The 22,274-nt window shown below is 36.5% G+C and overlaps 1 protein-coding gene across 1 annotated transcript in view; it reads right to left on the bottom strand.

The window, feature by feature from the left end:
• LOC129763516 (hemicentin-1) overlaps positions 1–20,423 on the bottom strand; it is a 258,644-nt gene extending 238,221 nt beyond the window's left edge. Inside the window, exon 1 of the mRNA XM_055762656.1 lies at positions 19,354–20,423. The gene's annotated coding sequence lies outside the window, so the exon portion shown is untranslated. The remainder of the gene's footprint in view (positions 1–19,353) is intronic.
• Positions 20,424–22,274: the final 1,851 nt, after the last annotated feature.

Genomic DNA, 22,274 nt, shown 5'->3' with positions numbered 1-22,274 from the left:
AACATTCACCTCTATCTATAAAGATAAGAAAGTTAAGTTTCTTATTTCATCGACAATTTTGGTCACCCTATTTTTGATAACATAAAAATGAGCGCTCTATCGTATGTAACAACTGTGTCGATGACAGCTTTCGTCTAGAGAATAACTGTCGAGCTCTAAATGCTAATTTCCACTTAAATACATCTCCTGGACCATTGCGCAGTGTTATTTCTATTTAGAAAAAAAATATCATGTAGGGGAAGAGATGATAAAATGAACACCCTAAGCAATATACCCTTTTTCGAAGAATATTCTAGCCTAAGTGTGGTTCAGGATATCGAACGATTTTTACTATAAAAAAATAAAAATAGTACATTTTTCATTAAAAGAAAAAATGTCGTCAAATCGAACATATTTTCAGTGTGCAGTTGAAATGATCACAGGTCACAGGAACAATTACACATATCATGCTAAATAGGATGAAACAAATTTCAAGGGAAATTCCTAGGATCCGACGCGCGCATAATACATTCGACACTGTTAGAATATCAACAAACACTCACGAGTAACAAATATGATTTTATTTCAGTTATGACTTTTTTCATCTTGAAACACATTTCCCTCATTATATTGATGACAATAACAAGCGAGTTCATTTTGTTCATATCGCTGATGCATGAACAAATTTGTAATAATGAATGAATGCGGCCCTGAGTGGGGTTCATAACTTCGCTGTTATTTATACTTCAAATATCAAAAGCAACAAATTGATATTCATCACATTCGAAATGATATTCGTTCTGGCAGTGAATTTTCCAAACACGACATCCGGCAGCTGCAAAGCAGCACGGGCTCAAAAAACATTTGGATAGAGACAAGCAAAAAACCGCGAACGATCCCTAAACGCTGTATTTATTGTATTGCAAGCAGCAATACAATAAAAGTTCGAACTAAATGAAATCCATCCGCACACAGCAGCCTCAGGTTAAAAGTAAACAACAGCTGATATTCATTTAGCTAAAATGAGATTCAATTCTGACGTCTCGAATTATCAATATGAAAATGACACTGGGTGAAAAAATAACCTTCAAAACATATTGAAGAATAAAAGTTCATTTGCTCATATTCACTGGTTGTCTGGATCTGTCATTTTGATTTTCGTTTGGAGTATATAGGTTTTCGATGCAACTTAGCCCGAAAATCTATGCATTTGAGCTTGGCGATGACGATTTTTTTCAACACTGCATTCGAATGGCTACCGAGAGAGCAATTGCTGTTTTTTTATTTATTATTTTCAACATTTGACAGATTCATGCATACAAGGTGTTTCGAAAAGCTTCATATATTCTAAGAATAGGGTGATGAAGAAGTATCAATTGGTTTTTAGTTAAATTATTGAAAAGCACTGGTTCATTTCACCAGCCCTGTTCATTATACCTACATTTCCCCTATATACGAAAACATTGAATGCTCTCAAATAGCCAGAATCTAACAAAGCGATGATTGCGAAAATCGATGCTAATAGGGCGTATATCACCCAAGAAATTCCTTCATTTTGCACGAGGCGCGACAATGAAATTTAGTTTACAGTAAAACCTGTTTTTTGCGGTATTTTTTTGTGCGATTTTTTTTGTACGATTTTTTTGTGCGATTTTTTTGTGCGGTATATGAGAAGAAGCATATTTGACGAAGTTATCATCCATTTAGTTTTGTTCGATGGTTTATATGCATTTCAGCGCGAAAATAGCATATTTGCATCTCAATTATTCACCTCTGAAATCATTCCCTTCCTCCCATCAAATGCTCTAAGTTTTTCTAAGTGTTTGCATGACTTGATTTCTAATAGCAACACGTTTCGACATGCAACTGAAAGCACAAAACAGCCACGCACAACCGAAAAGGCAAACTGTCCCGTTGCAAAGCAAAAGGAAATTGAACGGTGAACGGCATGGATTTGAGTTATTTTCTTGGAGGAAACTTCTTTTATGCGATCCCTATCTTCTGCACAAAAAAAGTATTTTTCAAAATGTGTACCGAACACGATTTTTTAAAGCTACTGGTGAAGTTTTGCACGATTTTTTTATGCGGTCCCTATCTCCCGCACAAAAAAAGGTTTGCCTGTACTGAAAATAATCGAAAATAATTATTCGACCCACCGTTATTCTGAATAATTCATTTAAAACTATCATGTATACATGGAAATACAAGAAAACTATAAGTTCTACAGCCGTGTCATATTTTTATCCCTATTTTTCTTATTGGACGCATATACATAGCATACTTGCGAGAATAGAAAATAATTGCGTCCGGAAAGATGCACTTTCACTAGCAACAGCGTACTTATTGTGCAAATGTATGGGAAAATGGAAATGCTCTGAATTTTAATCAATTCAAACAATTGTCAAACTATGTATAGAATATCAAATGAATCTAAGAGAAATTACGATTCAATTGGTATGGAAACCTTCAAAATCCGTTCGCAGCAAAAATAGTTATTAATGTTAATTTTATTTAATAAAAAGTAACATGTTTTCTGATTCGGCACCCTTACTGAGATTTGATGATGTTTGTGGGCAAAGTTGTCATAGACGAATAACGACTTAAAATGTTCTGTTTAGTTTAGTAAACGCATAGTTGTCCCATGTAACCTTTTGACGATTTTCACTTTTCTTCATAAAACGTTGTTTTTATGCATAATCATACGGAAAAACACAAAAAAACATATAGTTTATTCCTAACTTTTAAAAAAACAACATCAAGCTCAATTGTCCCATGTTGATATTCTGTTCATAACTGTCCAACCATGTATTTTTTTGTAGATCCATATCGAATAAGTCGGTTCAAGTACAAGAATTTCATGTCACACTTTCAGCAGGTCTAATACACTCTTTTCTGGTTTGGAAGAACGAACTATTTCTCAAACAAATAAAAAAAAGTTTAACAGAACACGTGTACACCTTGTTAGCGAATGCCTAATAACAATGAGAATTATATTCTGCGAAGGTGTTGCAGATCACAAATTTCTCCTTAAAACGATGTTTCTATGCATGATCTTTCGAAAAAACACAAAAAATATGTTTGTTCCCAGTATATCAAAAAACAACATCAAGTTCAATTGTCCCATGTTGATATTCTAGGCATAACAGTCCCACCATGAATTTTTAAACCCGTAATCAAGCTTGATTTATTCAGTGAGGGGATGTCATCACATTTCATTAAACAATAGTATAGTGCTTATGAAAAACCCGGTATATTGCTAAATTGAAATGCTTAAAGCTTTTGGTAAACAAATATGCGAGAAAACATTGATTGCGTTTTTCTCAGTTACTGATTTCGGAACATGGGACAACTATACGTACAACGGCAGTAAAGCTGATATACCTCATCACATTCTGCTCTTGAAGGGGACTCTAAACCCAAAGTTAATTTTTAACACATGTTATGGCATCCCGATTTATTACATTAAATGAGCCGAAAAATAAGAGAAAATGCTCTACTCCCCAAGACATGTATCATTTGTATAATATCATGTTAGAGCCAATATGTGCGAGCGAAATAAGAGACACATTGAAAATGGAAACTTTTCGTATAGTTTGCCAAATACACGGCAAATGAAAACGACAGTGAAAAATATATACAGGCAAACCTTTATTTGTGCGGGGGATAGGGACCGCAAGAAAATAACTCAAATCCACGCCGTTCACCGTTCGATTTCCTTTTGTTTCTCTGTTTTGCGATGTTGTGTTTTTAGTTGCATTTCGAAACTTGTTTCTGTTAGTAATGTCATACGCAACTTATAGCATTGGATGGAAGGATGGGAATGATTTTTAGAAGTTGATAATGTGGACGCAAATATGCTTTTTTTGCACTGAAATGCATAAAAACTATCGAAAAGAACTAAATGAACGATAGTACCGTCAAATATGCATCTTTTCATATACCGCACAAAAAAATTCGCACAAAAAAAACTGCACAAGAACAGAGAACTGCACAAAAACAGGTTTTCCTGTATTCTCGTTTATGCTCTTCTTTTTCCTCTTAGAAAACACTTTCCAACTTAAATTAATTTTTTTAAGAGATTTAGTATTATCACGCATTTGTTCAACAGCACTAGTAGCTATATGTATAGCCTGTTCGTGTGGAACAGCTTTGCATTCCAGCCGGCTTGGGTTCTCGATCGCCATTGCCGTTATATGAACTTTTTTCTTGGCACAATCCCAAATGGAATGAAAAAAGAAAAAATAAAGAGATGTCTGCTCCCATATCCTATTCAGCTTGATATGTGTAAGTGACCACAATACCTCCAACAACAACAAAATTTCGGTTTTTTCTAATGATGAAAAATGTACTATTTTGAATTAGCCGTTTGCTATCTTGAACAACAATGAGTTCAATAATATTCTTCGAAAAACGGTAAAAACGGTATGTGGACGCTGCAAATGGGCATGTTCCTTAGGGTAACTTAAAGCTGTAGAACCCTAGGTTGATTACTTGAAATGTAGTATTATATTATAATGTAAACCAAATTAAGAAATAAAAAGAATTTAAGTGAAAAACAAAGTTCCTTAGGGTGACCACTATGCCCCCACTTCCTCTAGTTATGTAAAATCATTTGTTACAACTCAAATTGGGAAATGAATGGTTCAATTATCTATCTACTCAATTTGTAATCCAAACATGTGCCCGATCGGTCGATGATATTCTGGAAAGTTTGTGTGAAAACACAAATATTTGGTTTGCAAATGCCAGGAACAGAACTACCAGATTTAAATAGGTGGCCTCCTTGTTATTCCATAACGACTAGCTATAACCAATATTGTTTGTTAAATACAGTTTAAAGTTTTTTTCAACCCCAAACTGTGGTGGGAACGTTAATTCGAGTATATTTTTATTTGTCTAGGGCAACTTAGACTTTGCTATCAAAGAAGATGTTTCTTATCTAATTGAATTATTTTCTTTTACCAAATTTCTATAAATAGAATTCGCTTGTCAGACACTCGTTAGTCGAAGATGAGCTTAAAAATACTCGTTGCAAATGATCATTTCAGAATTTTATTTCATTTTTCATTTCATTTTTATTAAAAAGTTCGTCATGTGCTGTACGAAAGCTGCTTTGAAGTTCAAGAAATGTTTCGAAACGTTTCTCTGTTATTTTCAATTTAGTCTAGATAATCTTTTATACAACGTGTAGCTCAGCATATCGTTCTATTAATCCTTTCGCTACGAGCGTCGTCTATATGCGACATCCGCCTATCACAATGCGTACCCTTACTATGTAAGTACTGAAAATTTACATGTGAACTAGTTCACGAAGTTTTACCAAGTATCGCTAATAATTTTAAAAAAATGTAAGGGGTTGTATCTAGGACACGATCGCATATTTTCGACGTAAAACTATTAATTATATTATACAATCCACTTTTTTACCACTTCGAATATTATTTTAAGAATGCATCGAAATTTTTGTAATAGATTATGTTCTTCGTCACAAATAAATTTGATGAACGTCTATTTACGTTTGATATGATGCCTAGGCCTACCAAAATATGTGAAAGGAAGAATTGTCAAACGATCATTGTATTTTACATTTCCCTCAAAAATTATTGCACATCTCATGTTTACGAAGTTCTCGAACCGCGAAAGTTCATTCACCTCTAGTATCTGAAATGACGATTTTCCCAGGCTTCTAATTTTAAAAGTACGTTTTAGGGAAACATTTTCCGGTCTGCACAACGACAAGCGAGTATAAAAATATTCAACACCAAAAAATACCCCGACTTGCATGTATTTACTAAGGGGATTTCCACAGATACATCGATTTAGAAGTCTGTGTAGGGGAAACCGTAAATCGGGCCAATCAAAACTTGACAATTAACGCTTAACGCTTGACATTTTACAGTTATTCAATTGTTCATCTCATGAAAAATAACATTTTATTAATTGTGATAGTCGCGTAGAAATATCTCCTATCAATTGATGCAAACATCTTTTCGATCTGTTAAGAAAAGTTCGAATCATAAACAATCGAAATACGGGTAGGGCTTATTGTGAAGTTTACAATAGATTTAGCATCGAAAAATTCATATTCAACTTGTGCAAAAGAGATCCAATTTTTAAGAAAAATAAATCTCATGCGCCGTTTGAACCGAAATCATATTTTTTATGATGTAAAATTCTGATTATGAATCTCAAATTTGAGAACAATAATCCAAGACAAGGCAGCATACTGGCATGAAATGTACATAGGAATAATTGCAAAAACTGCCGTTACTTGAATTCTACTATGGGTTAAATGAGTTCTACTTCTGCATATACAGTTATTTAGTCATCTTATTCCAGCAAACAATTAGTTTTTCCAATCACCATTGTATGAGTCAGCTCAATAATAACATAAAACCGGTGCTCTTATTTGACCTAAACATAGCTTAAATTTGCATAGATTAAAGATTGTGATGAAACATGGCTCTTTGGATTTCATTTTGATATCTGGTTAAACTACTCAACACAGCAGGTTGCGCATCGTTGAATATTAACTATCACATAACATTTTTGGGTTTTATGTTGTGCCACCAGATAAACGATTTTATTTAGCAGGTGTTCTATCATAGCATATCCAAAACAAGTTTCGGGATGACTTTAACCTGTTTATTGTTTTTTTAAAATTTATTGTTCCTGATTAAATTGCAAATTATTAAATTAAATCCACGCTTTATTCTGAGAAATCCCAAAATTGAAAGACGTTTGAATTCTGATAGATTAGTCTATTTCATCATTTTGTCGTAGTATAATATTTATTTATTGGGAGCAACTGATTTTTGTTCAATGCACCATAATTGAAATTATCATTTCCAAGTATTTACCTGATGTTTAGAGTTGAGCATATTTTTATCCCATATCCTATGTACGAACATTTTGGCCTTTCCCAGAGCACACATAGAAGCGCTATCCGAAAATGGATTCCAGACAAACCATAAACGACCTGAATGGCACACTCCATTAACAGCCGAAGCATAATTCTTCCCATTTTTATCCCTGGGTTTCTCGATGTGTTGCTAAATTTGTTTCACCGCGTCAATATACTCGCCACTCAAAAAAAAACATGCCTTTTTTCGTTTTCGTATGCAGGCACGAAGCTCTCACGGTGGTTTAATCGATTGGCGCTACGATATTTTTTATGACCCGCACCGATGAGAAGTAGCGCGACTATAAAGCTGAATATATAGTTTAAGGTTATGGTAGCTGGTGCCTTTGGTCGGTTGTAGTTGCTCACGTGTTGGGTCACGCTTTCATATTTATTATATCGGTTGCATCCGGATGTTGTCATTACAGGATTATCAGAATGGATCCACGTTGAACATACTATACCACAGATAAGTTTTAAAAATGTGCTAGGGCTTTCCATGACAATATTCGCTAATGGGAATTATTAAATACAGCATAACCTAGCGCCACCACAGGTGCTCGTGACAGCAAGTGGCACAGAGTGGACACTCTGTGCGCCACACACGGAATGCTGTCTTACTGATTGCGGACATGAGACCATAGTAGATTGATTTTATAACAAGCGAAATTTGAATGTTTAATCACTCAAATTGTCGACGTCTATCGGAAACTGCTGTCAGTCACGATAGCGAGTGATTTTGAGTGATGCCTCTCAGGATACAGGTTGATAGAGTTGCTCCAACATTGAAGAGTTGGGTTTTTTCCCTCGCTATTGTTTTGAAAGCTGATTGTATGATGTGAACGTGATAAAAAAAATTCCATACGCCGATTGACGACTGGAAACTTACTTCTGACACAATGAAGCAGGACGAATATAAATGATCTGTTTTGATTGCCTCTCGTTTACATGTCATAAATTAGATTACATTTCAGTATGTTTTTCAGTCAATTGGCGCAGTTTGTAAAGCATGCGGAAGATATAGCGATTTAAACTCGGCGGCAATCATTTGTCCAGACCGATTAGCAATGCGCGTTTCTGTCGCAAAGTTGAAATGAGTTTGCGTTGTCGGGAATAAATCGCAATTATTCTTATCAAAAACTAGCCCAGAAGTAAATGGTCCGGAACCACCCGTTTAAATCATATAGAGCACTAGAATTAAAGGGCGGAACCACCCGTTTAAATTATATTAAGCCCTTCTTACAAGGGGCTGTCCACATACCACGTGAACAACTTTAGTGGCGTAGGGGGAACGAAAATGTCCACGCATGTCCAAGGTGAAAGGGGGGGGGGAAGGATAGGTGTGCAGATAATGTCCACGTGGACACGTTAAACGATTTTTTATTTAAAATTATCTGTTTTTAAAATATATATGTATTCTATACGTATTCTCAATGTGAGTAAGCGATCAAACTTCCATTGGAAGGAGGATCATTGTTTCTACTTCTTAGCTACGTCATATTTGAACATAAACTAAAATTTGTGTTCTAGGCCCAGGTCTACGTAAGGGTAACTTCGACATGGCGAAGTGCTGATTAATTTGTATCTGCAGAGTGCATGTGGAAAGTTGATAACTTGATGAAATGACCAGAATATTTGAAGGATTTTCCAAATAATTTGAGAAGAATTTAGCCAAACGAGTGCCATCCAAATCTCTATAATACAGAGCTCTGCACTAGTGTATTGAAAGAAGCAGATTCAGTTCACCTTTTCTGATGGGCAGTACCCTCGTTCCCGAATATTTCCCGAATTTAGCGTCCATTTTGCGACGTTATCTTCGATACAGCTGAGTTAGGTATGCTCAGCACAGGAGGGCAGTTTTTAAGGATCACTTTGTCCTACCGAACGAAAGATTGGGATGTTACAAGTGAGATTTCCGTGATTTAGCACATATGATTGCGACATTCGTGTTTTACTTTTTCAAGGGGGCTTTGAATTCGGCATTAGATTACATATTCTGCACCCCTACCAAGAGGAAATTTCTATCAATACGATCCATGGCATGGTCGGAATCACAAGCGATAAGTCATCCTGCATCGAAAATATTTTTCTTCAAATTGGAGCATTTTAGGCATTCAAAATATTGTTTTCTTTGTTTTTATTTTGCAGTCAAAGTTGAGTAAAGAAGTATGTCTAAATCCTTTGGATAATGAGCCTAAAATAAACAAAAAGGGATAAAAAAAAAAAAATCCTTTGGTTATTTCAGAAAAAAATTTCAATAGACACTCGTTTCTGTGATTTTACGATTACAAAAAAAAAGCTCGATTGTGCAGTTTTACTGTTGTACAGTCCTTTGAGGTCATCGAAGAAATGTTTCTAATTTCAGTAGGATTAAATATTTAGGATGCATTCCTAATGTCGGATAGTGCATTATTTTTTGCTTTGGAAACATTCTTCACATTAAAACCATCAGCAAAGCAGATTTGTATTTGTCGTTGGTTCTCTCGAATGATCTCGGAAAGCGAGTTTAAAGGAGTAGTAATTTGTACTTAATATCAGTTAAGCCCAAAATATAAATGAATGAAAATTTTAGTAATGTTAGCCCATTATTTGATGATGTTGCCATGGCCGAGCTTTTACTGCAGCGAACGATTTAACATATTTTCAAACTCTAAGATATATTGATAGAAAGAATTGATAGAATTGATAATCAATACTACATAAATAGAATTTTGAATAAAATGAAGAGTGATACTTTGAGTGATAACTTTTCCGGCAATGTTAATGAAAAAGTCAAAGAATAGAAAACAACCGCTAATAATTACTAAAAAAGCCTATTTGCATTATTTTCTTTTCAAAGAAAGGCTATTTGATTTAAGATTAAAATCAGAGTTTTACGATTTCAATGTTGCAGGCTCCGAAAGTAAAACAGTTTGTGTTGCATCGAAAAAAAGAAGCGCTGCCTGAGTCGAGAATTTTCTAGTGTTATTTTGTTTCACGAGTACTCTGGAAATCATCTGGATATTTAATGCAGAATGGTCGCTGGGAAATGGTTAACAAAACATAGTTGCAAAGCGCCAAACTAGTCTTAGCCGATATATGGAATGGAACGCGTCCTCTGAAAATTCTCCAAACAATGACGGAAAAGGTTTTGTATTGTGCTGACCAGCGCTCTGCATAGTCATAGTCAACTGAGGACAGTCAGCTGACTATCTGACTGACTATATTCGTATGCAGTTAGTAATGACTTTTGACTTCTTCACGCAGTTTCTCCGCCAAAACGACTGAATAGTCAGTCGGGCGTTTAGTCGCTGTCTCCCTCTACCGACTCGACTATATCATTCCATTCTTCCCAGTCAAATTGCCCTCATTGCATTTTAAAGTGACTTCCCCCAAAACGAATTCGTTCCTCTCTCTTTCCCATGTATCTTTATGCATGCATCGATGTTTTTTGAGTTCAACGTGGTTTGACATACGTTACAGGTGAGCTAGATTTTTTTGTATCATACACGAAAATTACTCACATGTATAAAATAGCGTGCAGTGTGTGTGCGCTATTTTGCACGCTATTTACTTATACAAACGCGAGAACCTTTATAGCATACTTGATAAATGTCTAAGTTCGTTGGTTTGAGTGCACGATGGATAAACAATAAACCGTCCATTGATGGGGTATCTTCTTTTTTGCATCAGAAATCATGTTTTCGTTCCTATTTATATGGACGTAAAATAAGATTGCGTACGCGGGTATAAAATTAGTGTCAGGAGGAAATGGAAGTGTGGATTGGAGACAGTTGAATGAAGAGGCAAATTTGTATTCATTAGTCGAGTCAGTTAAAAGAACCACAGACTGTACAAGTTCACCAGCCATCCTCGCTAGTCAATTCATTTTCTAGTCAAGTCACTTTTAGTTGTGGGCGACTGCCGAAGCAGTTCTAGTCGAAGCAAAGCTACTGAGAGTAGAGTCGGTTTTCATTTTTCACCTTCGAAGTTTTCGGGCCTTGGTGCTGACAACAACGGTCAAGTTGAGATACTGTAGCTGGACAAAGTACAGTTAAGAAGTTTTCGAAATTTTGCCTACTTCATTTTTTGAATGACTCGAAAGATTTCTAGTCTCCATTAACAAAAAAACATGTTTTTTTTCTTGAATTGCTTTTTTATAATTGAAAAAAAAACTAAATATTATACAAGAGATTTAAAATTGAATATAGGCACAATACAATTATTTGGAAGAATATATATGGAAGAATGTCCACGTGGACAACAGGGGAGGGGTATAGTCAATGTCCACGCTTGTCCACGGCGGTGGAGGGGGGAGTCTAAAATCGTGCTTTTTCTGTCCACATGGTATGTGGACAGCCCCCAACCAGCGTCGACAACTGATTACGCCTGCTGGCATACTGCACATTCTTTCACATCGTCATTTTCATCAGTTTCAGTGAATACGGTTCGAACTCCAACGAAATTTTCATTCGAAATAAAACACTTTTATGCAATATAACAATCTTTTAATTTTATTTGACGATTTGATAACTTCACTTCAATGTGGAGAATGAACGAAATGAACGTGAATTGGAGTGTACGAAGATGAAGTGATATTCTCTTTATTGAGCGTGAGAAGAGAGTAGCACTATTTTCAGCCTGCATGAATTTGTATGAAACTGAAAGGCGATAGGCTCATAATGGAGTGATGTTGTGTCAATTGAAGTGAAGTTGTAAGGCCCTGGTTGGTAGTTTCTCTTATGTCACACATATCGGTTTTGCTCGATGCAAAGTTCGAGAGCAAAATCATTTCGGAGGATCGAAAAAAAAACTCTATCGAAAACAATTGGTTATCCAATATCGAAAGTTCTGCTTGCTTGCAATCCCACTCAGGTGGAAGTGAAAAACTTATGTACTTATGAAAAACACATGAAGAGACATTTTTTACCACATTTCTTCACAAAGCATTTTGCAAGTTTGCATTTGATTCCTGAGTTAATTATTTTGTCGATGTGGGACTTGAATTAAAGTGTTCTTAAACTCCTATCTCGTGGCCCAAAAAATTGTGCTTCATGTGGCAATCTCAAGGGTTGATAACGTTCGAATTGCTTCGAGCTTAAGGGATCGATTATGAGCGGACAATGTCAAAATGTCGACTGAAGCCCTTTTGTTTTGCAATAACTGATCGATTCTTTATTCATAAAATTTGCGGATGATGCAGCCCCGATGTTCATCCGACCAAACAATAATAGTGATTGAAAATGGGATCTCAAAAAAAAAACGCCAATGCGACAATGCGGTCTTAGATACAAGTCTCTACAAATATTTTTTTGAGAACACTTTACATCTCATTAACCAAAAATCCATTTTTCCTTTTCAAAATTAACAGCAAGTTTAGTTACAGATACAGCATCTCCTTAAACAAGGACAATAATTGTTTTTCTTTATACTCAAATTACGGTACAAATTGATAAAAACACGGGACAAAAAAAATTATAAGGCTCATTTAGCAATTCAGCTGTAACAAAGCCGAATTGATTCGTGTACATTTTAATCTCACGATAATTTTGTTGTATAATACCCAGTAGCCATTTAGGCACAATGTCGCCTTTTCGGCGTAAGAATATTCCTATTATTCGAATGTTCACAGTTGGACCATACACAGCCGGACTGCGGAGTATAAGGCTTCCATTGTAATGTTATTATTAGCATCAATTACCGATGCAGCAAACCGTATGTGAAGTGAGAGCTTGGGATCATCATCACATGATGATTGTTGCGTGGACGTAGAGCTTGAGAATCATGGACGAGAACGACTTTTCCGGGAAGCTGATCAGACTAATTCGAATTGTATGAAGTGTACCATATACAAATCTCTGATGAAACCGGTATTTCTTTATGGACATGGAGTATGGGCGAAGCTCGAAGATGACTCACAAGCGCTTGGCCGCACATCGTTCAAACGTCGAATTCTCAAAACAATCTCCGCTGGTGTACAAGAAAACGTAGTATAGAGAACGATAATAACCCACAAACTGACGCAACTATATGAAATGAGTGCTATAATCAACATTGTTGAAATTTCCTAATAACCTATCCATCCCTGAAAAAAAAAATGTTACTCTTCTAAGCTCGAATCGACTGCGAGTAATCGATTTTATAACATATCAACCATAGAATTTTAAAAAAAGTTTATGTATACTAGTGAAAAATACAGTTAAGAGCTTGGCTCCTATGTAACTGAGCCTGTAAAAGTAGACGATTTTATAAAAAAAGGGGGAAATAATCCCAGCGAGCGAGATGATTGGACAAAATGGAACAGGATTTGGCATGATTCGCTGAAAACTGATTTTGCAGAACTGCAACCATGAACCGGGTGCATTGCCGGAATATCATGAAGAAACTCTGATTTATAGATACGATTCACTGCCCTGATCATCATATGAAATTATTTGAAGAGTCGTTACTTTCCGCTGTTCGTACGATCAACAAATGAAGAACCGCATTCATAACCTTGACGCAATAACCTCGCTCAAACAAAAAGTGAATAATAATCAAGTTCGCTCAGCGGTCGAATAACATAATGTATTAAAGTAAATACTGATGAGCAACTTAATGATCTCCTCTTAGTCAGTATTTTCAACTGATTTATGAAACTTAATTACTACCCATCAGTTTGAAAAGTAGCGAGAATTAAAACCTGTAGTCAGACTGGGGAAAACACACAATACCTATCAGTTACAGGCCAATAAGTTTGCTCTCAGTTTTAGGTGAACTGATTGAGAATCTTCAAACAATTTACAATATTCTCACGTCAGACTACCCGGATCATCCAGTTTTGAATGATACTGTAATTACAGATATTACAGTAAAAAAGGACAGCTGCGAGGGAACTGTCCAATAAACTTCAGAAATGCATTGATACATTTGATTACCTGTTTCAGATAACAGAGAAACCGTCAGTAGTTGCTTTGCTGCTGTGCGGTTCAGTCGCGCGTAAATCACTCATTCGAAATACAAATTCACTGTTTGCACTATTTACACTGGGAGAAGCGAATTATTGCAACTCAAGCTCATTTGCAACTTATTTACTGGGTAATACGAAGTCGTAGTAGCACTGCGTAGAAAACCAACTGAAGCAACTTATTTCTTAATTTCGTTACATTTAAAAGTAATACTCAAAGCGATAAACAAGCGAATTGAATTATCTGATTTCTATGTCCTACGTCAATAATACTGTCGTGTCTATGTTTTGAACAGAATCTAAAAAAAATCAGAATATTCAGAATTTGGAATATCAGAATGAAATGGTTCTCTACGCTTAATTCAAAGAGACAATAACAACATACCAAATAACACTTACAACGCCTCTCCAGAACAAGTTTCAATGAAAGGGTACACATGTGTGGATGTCTGTTTCCTTCCCCAGCCAAGTTAATTCTCAGAGCAAACAAGAAGTATAAAGTATTTTCAACGAAGATACCACCGATATGGGATCTCTCTCCATTTACAACCACAAGATTTATAACCATCATTTATAAAACCAAAGAAACCCAAACTAGAAAAAGTTGCTACAATGAAAAGCACTTGTGGTAAAATTCCCGAAGTAAAAAGTTGCTTCATTAGGATGTCGTGGTTTGAACGTGGCGTTATTCATCTTCCTTGTTGTTTCAGAATTATCAGAATTATCGTACGAAAAAACATCCTCAATGTGTGTTCTGATACAATGGAACCATCTGAGGTTCTGAAAATGATTACCCGAAAGTTTCAATCATTGAGGTGGAGAATTGGGATATGAGGGCAAACATATCGGGTTTTTCTTTCGCGTTAATTCGTAATCCAACACTAGTGCGTGAATTTGTATTTCCATATGTATGTTCATCATTATCCAAATACTGAAAATACTTGCTGTTTCGTTTTGTCGATGTGACGATTTATTCACTGTGACAAAAATTGTTGAGGAAATTAGAGTCAGAAATCATATTTCTACCCGAAAGGGAATGGCTTGACAAAAGTTGTCATTAGACTAGATTTGAAGCATTTTTTGGTAATCGATTCTGGTAATTTATTTTTTTATTTTATTTCAATTATTTTTTATATTTTATTTAGAAATCGCAAGGAATGATTGCAGCAAGCGTTTTGTTCGAGAACTTATTTCTTATCATCTACAATAGTAACTAGAGTTCTGCCACCAACGTGTTCAATTTAGTTCAATGTTGAATCACTGCATAAACATTTAACGCCCCCAATTTCACATAATCAACTTGGGTGGCATCGGAATTGAATATTCTGTTTATGGTTTTTTTTTCAATAATTTTCTATATTTCGAGTTCTTGTTTGAGGAAACTCTCAGTTTATTGTAAATAAATGGAGAAGCTTACTTTTTATTTCAAGGACGCGGATTTTCTTATTATTAATCTTTTGATATGTTTTTATATTAATTTAATATTTGGAAACATTCCCTCCAAAACAAAATACTTGTCAACGTAAGAAGATCCTATGTCGCATAATTTCTAGATATAGGTGTCAGGGGATTTAAGTGTCAAATGATCATGACGATCCATGGGATCAAATGCCGCCGAACTCTTTTATTTAGAACTGTTGTTGTACGCGGGTTCAAAAATCTTCTTATTGATGGGGAACCTGCCGGAATATTTGAAAATTTCACCGGGTATTATTTCGAAACGATTGAGTTTTAAATTGAAATTTATGGAAAGAATGAAAAGATACCATCAAATAGCGTGGAATTAAATAAGATTGTATGGTACACATGAATTGTATACAATCGTATTCAAATCAAAACTTTCGTAACAGTACTTAATATTTATTTATTTCTAAATTAAAATTAAAGCGATTAAAAGGTTTTTTTTAATTAACAAAGTGGAATTTGTGCAATAAACTGTATCCACTTTGAATTTTTGTTATTTCTTGCAGTTTCTTCCTAAGCGAAACGCGCTCTCAACTGCATTATTGATTTGGCGATTGGCTTGGGGAACAGTAAAAGCATTTATATTTTGCTACTTTAGCTGTCATGTGGAATGCTGATAACTGATTTTTATTTACAGATAACAGTAATCAGATTTTTATTTATCTTCCACACGTATGCTCCGTGTTTAACTCCAATTTAACATTACATAACATATACAGATACAGGTTACATATTATGGAATTCATATTCCGGTCCTCATGTTCCTTTTATTATCTAGAAGAGTACGTATGTTTTTTTGTGTTATTTCCTGTCGAAAATTGTTGGTTGTTTTTTTTATTATAAAACACTTTTTGTCAATTGAATAAATATTGGTTACAGTCTAGTTTATATGGTCGCTGAATCGCGCTAGATGTTATGATCCGAATTCAGCATAGAGGGGTTCTACCGGTTGTTTTATATCGCAGCGTGATGTAATGATAGAATATCACGCACTACAAGTTATGAAATATATCCCCGGTCGAATTTATCATGGAGGAATGAATGTTATTTTGTTAGAAAAGTTATCTCGGTACTCTCAACTATAGAACCACACATTTTTTCTGAGTTTCTAGAGATATGTAAGAAGTCGATTGAATTGAAGTATAAAGTATAGGATATAATAAATATCTTCATTTAAAAGACTGGCCATTTGAACTTTATTGTTGTGTTCAGGCGCGAAATATTAAAAAAAAAACTAGAATTCCAGTGATTCATAACTATAGAACCAGATGAAAAAACTTTCACTTCTCTACAAAATTAACGTCAATTTGACATGAATTACAATAAGTTTCTATATCGTAGATCATCTTTAGTTCTTAATCAGATCAAATAATCCATTCGGGGTGGTTTTGATCAAGTTGCGCCATATTATAGTGTGTATCTCGTTCTACGCAGAGGATACTGCTCGTTTAAGCTCTTCAAATCACTTATACTGCTAGGAAGCTGCATCTACTATTCGTACGATCACTCCTCATAAGTTCTTGATAGGGTTTTGATTTGTTAAACTAGCTAACCTGTCCAGAATTTGAAGCCCTTATTCCTCGAAACATGGCATGACCTTCCGGATTTTACGAAATGATGCCAAATTACCCAATCATCACATTGTTTTTGATGTAAAAACAGCAGTAAATGATTATGAAGTTCTTCGTTGCACTTCTGACTGTTCATTCGTGTTGATGGTGAGCTATCTAAACCATACAATTTTGAATAAAATTCTCCCCAAACCATAAAAATCTCATCTGCGGGTCCAAAACTATTGTGGAAGCTAATCTTCTAGAGAACTTCACTAATAAAAGAAATCCAACTTGAATAGGATTTCTTCATACTGGAAGGACTTACGGGGCGTGTCATGTAGTTTTTAAACTCGTAACTTTGCAGGCGGCAGTTTGATGGTTTGAGGAAAATATTTTCAAAACAGCCTGGTTCAGGTAGCTCCTCATCAACACCAATGTACAGTCAGGAGTGCAAAAAAGTGCATCAGATTAATTTACTTCTGTTTTTGCACCAAAAACACCGTGATAATTGGGTAATTCATCAATTCATAACATCCTAGTCAGCTTGTTTACAACATCAAACTCCTATCAATTACTTATGAGGAGTATTCGAATAGTAGATGCAGCTTCCTAGCAGTATGAGCGATTTGAAGAGCTTAAACGAGCAGTATCTTTTGCGTAGAACGAAATACACACTATAATATGGCGTAACTTGGTCAAAACCACCCCGAATGGATTATTTGATCAGATTGAGAACTAAATATGACCTATGAATTAGAAATTTATTGTAATTCATGCGAAATTGACGTTCATTTTGTAGAGAAGTGAGAGTTTTTTCATCTGGTTCTATAGTTATGAAACACTGTAATTTTTTTTTCGCCCCTGAACACAACAATAAAGTTCAAATGGCCAGACTTTTAAATGAAGATAGTTATTATATCCTGCACTATATACTTCGATTCAACCAACCTTTTATATATCTCTTTAAACTCAGGAAAATTGTGTGGTTCTATAGTTGTAAAACGCAGTGTGTTACATAGAAAATAAAAAAAAACATTCAAAACATAAATTTCTGAATGGGGTTTTCGCAGCCACATTGCGATCGTGAGTTCAAATTCAGGGTCCTCAATTGACCGTCTTTGTGTTGTTATAGAATAACTACGTCCACAAAACAATCATCAGTGATCGAGATCGATTCAGTTCAGGCCTCTCTACATCCGTACAAGCTCTGCTTGCAACAACTTCGGGCTGATATGCTTTCAATAACACAACAATGATCAATTCAACTGTCTCCGCAATCGAGTTTAACTGACTAATGGAACAGAAGGAATACTCTTACGTCTGAATGGCTACTGTGTAATTTATCATATTTAACAGTTCGGCTGAAAAGTTTATAAGGTAACACAGAAAAACAATTTTTTTGTAAAATTCAATTTTATTAATGAGCATAATTGCCTTCGAGGAAGATACAGCGATTAGAGCGATCTTGCAACTTTTCGATACCATTTTTATAGTACTCCAAAATTTCCAAAATATTTCCAAAATAGGATCAGTTTCGGTAATCACTTCATCATCGGTCTCAAATTTCTTGCCAGCGAGCATTCTCTTCAGGTCTGCGAACAGAAAATAGTCGCTGGGGGCTAGATCTGGAGAGTACGGTAGATGCGGAAGCAATTCGAAGCCCAATTCATGCAATTTTGCGATCGTTTTCATTGATTTGTGATTTTTTCATTTTTGTCACAATAACAAAAGTTGCTTCACTTGAAAGATGGTGCTTTGTGATAGTCAAGTACATTTTTGCAAGAGGCGCCATCTAGACGCCAACCTTATGAACTTTTCAGCCGAACTGTTACAGATACGATAAACATTCAATATGTACACGATAAAATCCCGCTCCATTACACATGAAATGCAAATAAATCAAAATACATAAACAAGTAGGATAAAAACAAATAAAATTTCTGAATAAATAAAATTTGTGATTGATTGATAATCAATTTTTTTTTTTGACATAGGCTTTGACTATGTAAATGATTGATCATCTAGGTTGAACGAAGCAAATGTCCACTTTAGTCCACCAAGATTTCGAAGACCAAATCCCAAATTCCAAACATAATGATTTTAATTCAGAAATTTTACAATGTGAATGACGCTTAGATTCCTGAATAGCCTAATACTATTCATATGACCTACATTCATTAATCATTATTCAGCACCCAGTATAATTCTCTGCTAAATTGGCCCAGTTATTCATAGCATACCATCAGTCCCGTACTAAAATCTTCACTCCACCATTAAACTGTCTGGAAACACAAAAACCACCCGTCGCGTACTTCAAAATTCCGATCCTCATGCTACATTCCAGCATAGTCTAGAGAGAACGGCCAGCAGCGTGTATTTTTGTTTACAAATTCTCTCCAGCGGTAACAACGAGAAACAACACCGAGAAATTGCACAATATCAGCACCGGGATCAAAGGAAAGTGGAAAATCGCGGCGCCGTTTCAAACCAAACTGTCGTATAATTTATTCCATGAATTTTAAATAACTCACTTGAGTACTGCATTGTCCATGATAACACCAGACGAAAATGCACTTTGGATTAAACCCGTTTTTGAATGGACGTTAACACTCTACTCCTCGAAGCGTTTAATCTCCTTTTCTCGCAAAGCAGCGGTCGTAACCTCAGAGGATCACTTAAAATCACTTTTCACTGACACTGACACTTTCGTTATGATTTTCTGTACAGACATTCTATACCATCAATACATTTTGCACACAATTATCAATTTCGAATAATCAGAAAGCACTCCACTCGAATCACCGCCGATGACAAGAATCGAATTGAATACAGCAATTTCCATCTCTAATATCACCTCACTTTTTCCTTTCACTTCCGGTTGTCGCTTGCACACCACAGAGTGTAACGTTGTCAGGACACCACTCGTCCTCGGGGCGGTATATGTATAACGGTGTATTCATCCACTCAGACAGCTATCATAATCATTATCATTGTCATCATCAACTTTGCTTTCAGCCACCCCATAGCATAATCATTATTCTAGTCACCATGTCCCAGCAGCAGCAGCACATATGTGATCCTGTTGAGCGGTCGAAGGAAGGAAATGCCAGAACACCAGCGTTGCTCGTTCTGTGGCGTCCCTAATCACCCAAGCAGTTATAAATTATTGCATTTTTTGCTTATTATCCTTTCTCGTGGAAACCGTTTTTCTGTCTAATCCTGTTTTCACTCAGCGCACACCGACACAGCACACACAAGCACGAGAACAACCCTCGGAAAACGAAGCGCGGGGTTAAAATGTGCACGCTACCATATACCACGATTCGGGGTTCCTTGATGACACAAGGATGTGGGTAGATTTTTTCAAGCAGAACACGCGAATCGCTTAGGAGACTCAAAAAACGAATCCGTTAAAATCTTGAGAACGGCGCCACGCTAACAAACGGCACTCGTCGAACGCGTCTCAGCGTTTCAAAGATCACGAACGTACTGAGAATCAAATCGGTGCCGCGATTCAATTGGTACTCCATCCAGTTGCCCCATTCGCGCTGATCGCCCTCAACTCGTGGAACATCGAGCCGGATTTGAGATTCTCTTCTGCTCCCATATTTGGATCGGTAACGTGTGCGCGCTCTTGGCGGTTGTGCAGCCTCTGCTTCATTCGTAGGTGGTGAAGAGAGTGAGCATAAACGGATGCGAATGAATACTTTTTATGTTTCTTAAAGCATACATACGTGCGCGAGGGAGGTTTGAATGTGTGCGCCGGTCGGGAGCATAGAGTGTAAACTGTTGGTGCGTTACGTTTTGCTCTGAGCCTGGACCGAATGAATGCTGCTAGAGCTTGTGAACATGATGAATGTTTCGATCAAAATTCTCGAATGATACGAATAAATTTCTGGTTATCAAAACAACACTAAATGAACTAGCTATACCGAAGGCAACGCGATTTCCAGAGAAGTTTTTATTTTTCTAGATTGCCAAAGGAAGTCGTTTCGACTGCTTTTTAATTTTGATTAGAAAAACAATTATGTATATAAGGACATATTTTTTTTAGAAATGTTTGACTTTTTGTACAGCATATAAATGCGTTGATTATAGGTTGTAGTTACTTCCCCCTGTCATATGAGGTATACTGGGTGGACTCGAATATATACAGCCTCCAAATTCTTATCGCTGTTCTGTCGTTCTACGCATAGTTGTCCCATGTCCCAAAATCCGCAACTGAGAAAAACGCAATCAAAGTTTCCTACCATATTTGTCTACCAAAAGCTTCAAGCATTTGAGTTTAGTTTTAGGGTTTTTTATAAGCAGAAAACTATTGTTTAATGAAATGTGAAAAGATCGCTTCACTTGAATCAATGAATCTTGGTTACTGGCTTAAAAATTCATGGTGGGACAGTTATGCCTCGAATGTCAACATGGCACAATTGAGCTTGATATTGTTTTCTAAAATACTGGGAACAAACAATAAGTTTTTGGTGTTTTTTCGAAAGATCATGCATAAGAACATCATTTCATTAAGAAGGGAGTAAAGGGTGTGTCACATCAAATTGCATCACGGAAAAAACGCTGTAGAAATTCGCCCAGTAGACCGATCCTTTTGAAAATTTTGGACAGTAAAATACAAATTTGGCATTTTCTTTTTATTCATACTTCGAGCCCAAGCCCGTATGCTCGCACCTTCCTCTTTACCCCGTCCATAAGGTTCTGTTCAACGTCAGGTTGTAGTTTTTTTTGAACAGAAATCCATTTTCTCTTGAAGTCCGCCTCCGATTTGACAACTTTTGGGTTCTTCCGGAGGGCCTGCTTCATAATCGCCCAATATTTCTCTATTGGGCGAAGCTCCGGCACTTTGAGCGGGTTCATTTCCTTTGGCACGAAGGTGATCCCGTTGGCTTCGTACCACTCCAACACGTTCTTTGAATAGTGGCACGAAGCGAGATCCGGCCAGAAGATGGTCGATCCCTCGTGCTGCTTCAATAGTGGTAGTAAGCGCTTCTGTAGGCACTCCTTAAGGTAAACCTGCCCGTTTACCGTGCCGGTCATCACGAAGGGGGCGCTCCGCTTTCCGCAAGAGCAGATCGCTTGCCACACCATGTACTTTTTGGCAAACTTGGATAGTTTCTGCTTGCGAATCTCCTCCGGAACGCTGAATTTGTCCTCTGCGGAGAAGAGCAACAGGCCCTGCAGTTGACGAAAGTCCGCTTTGACGTAGGTTTCGTCGTCCATTACCAGGCAATGCGGCTTCGTCAGCATTTCGGTGTACAGCTTCCGGGCTCGCGTCTTCCCCACCATGTTTTGCCTTTCATCGCGGTTAGGAGCCTTCTGAACCTTGTATGTACGCAGGCCCTCCCGCTGCTTGGTCCGTTGGACGAATGAACTTGACAAATTCAGCTTATTGGCGACATCCCGGACCGAACTTCTCGGATCACGTCTAAACTGCTTAACTACG

This window comes from Toxorhynchites rutilus, chromosome 1 (genome assembly GCF_029784135.1).
Source record: "Toxorhynchites rutilus septentrionalis strain SRP chromosome 1, ASM2978413v1, whole genome shotgun sequence".
Taxonomy (NCBI): domain Eukaryota; kingdom Metazoa; phylum Arthropoda; class Insecta; order Diptera; family Culicidae; genus Toxorhynchites; species Toxorhynchites rutilus.
The sequence above is the reverse complement of the archived record's forward strand: the minus strand, read 5'-3'. Positions and strand labels throughout refer to the sequence as shown.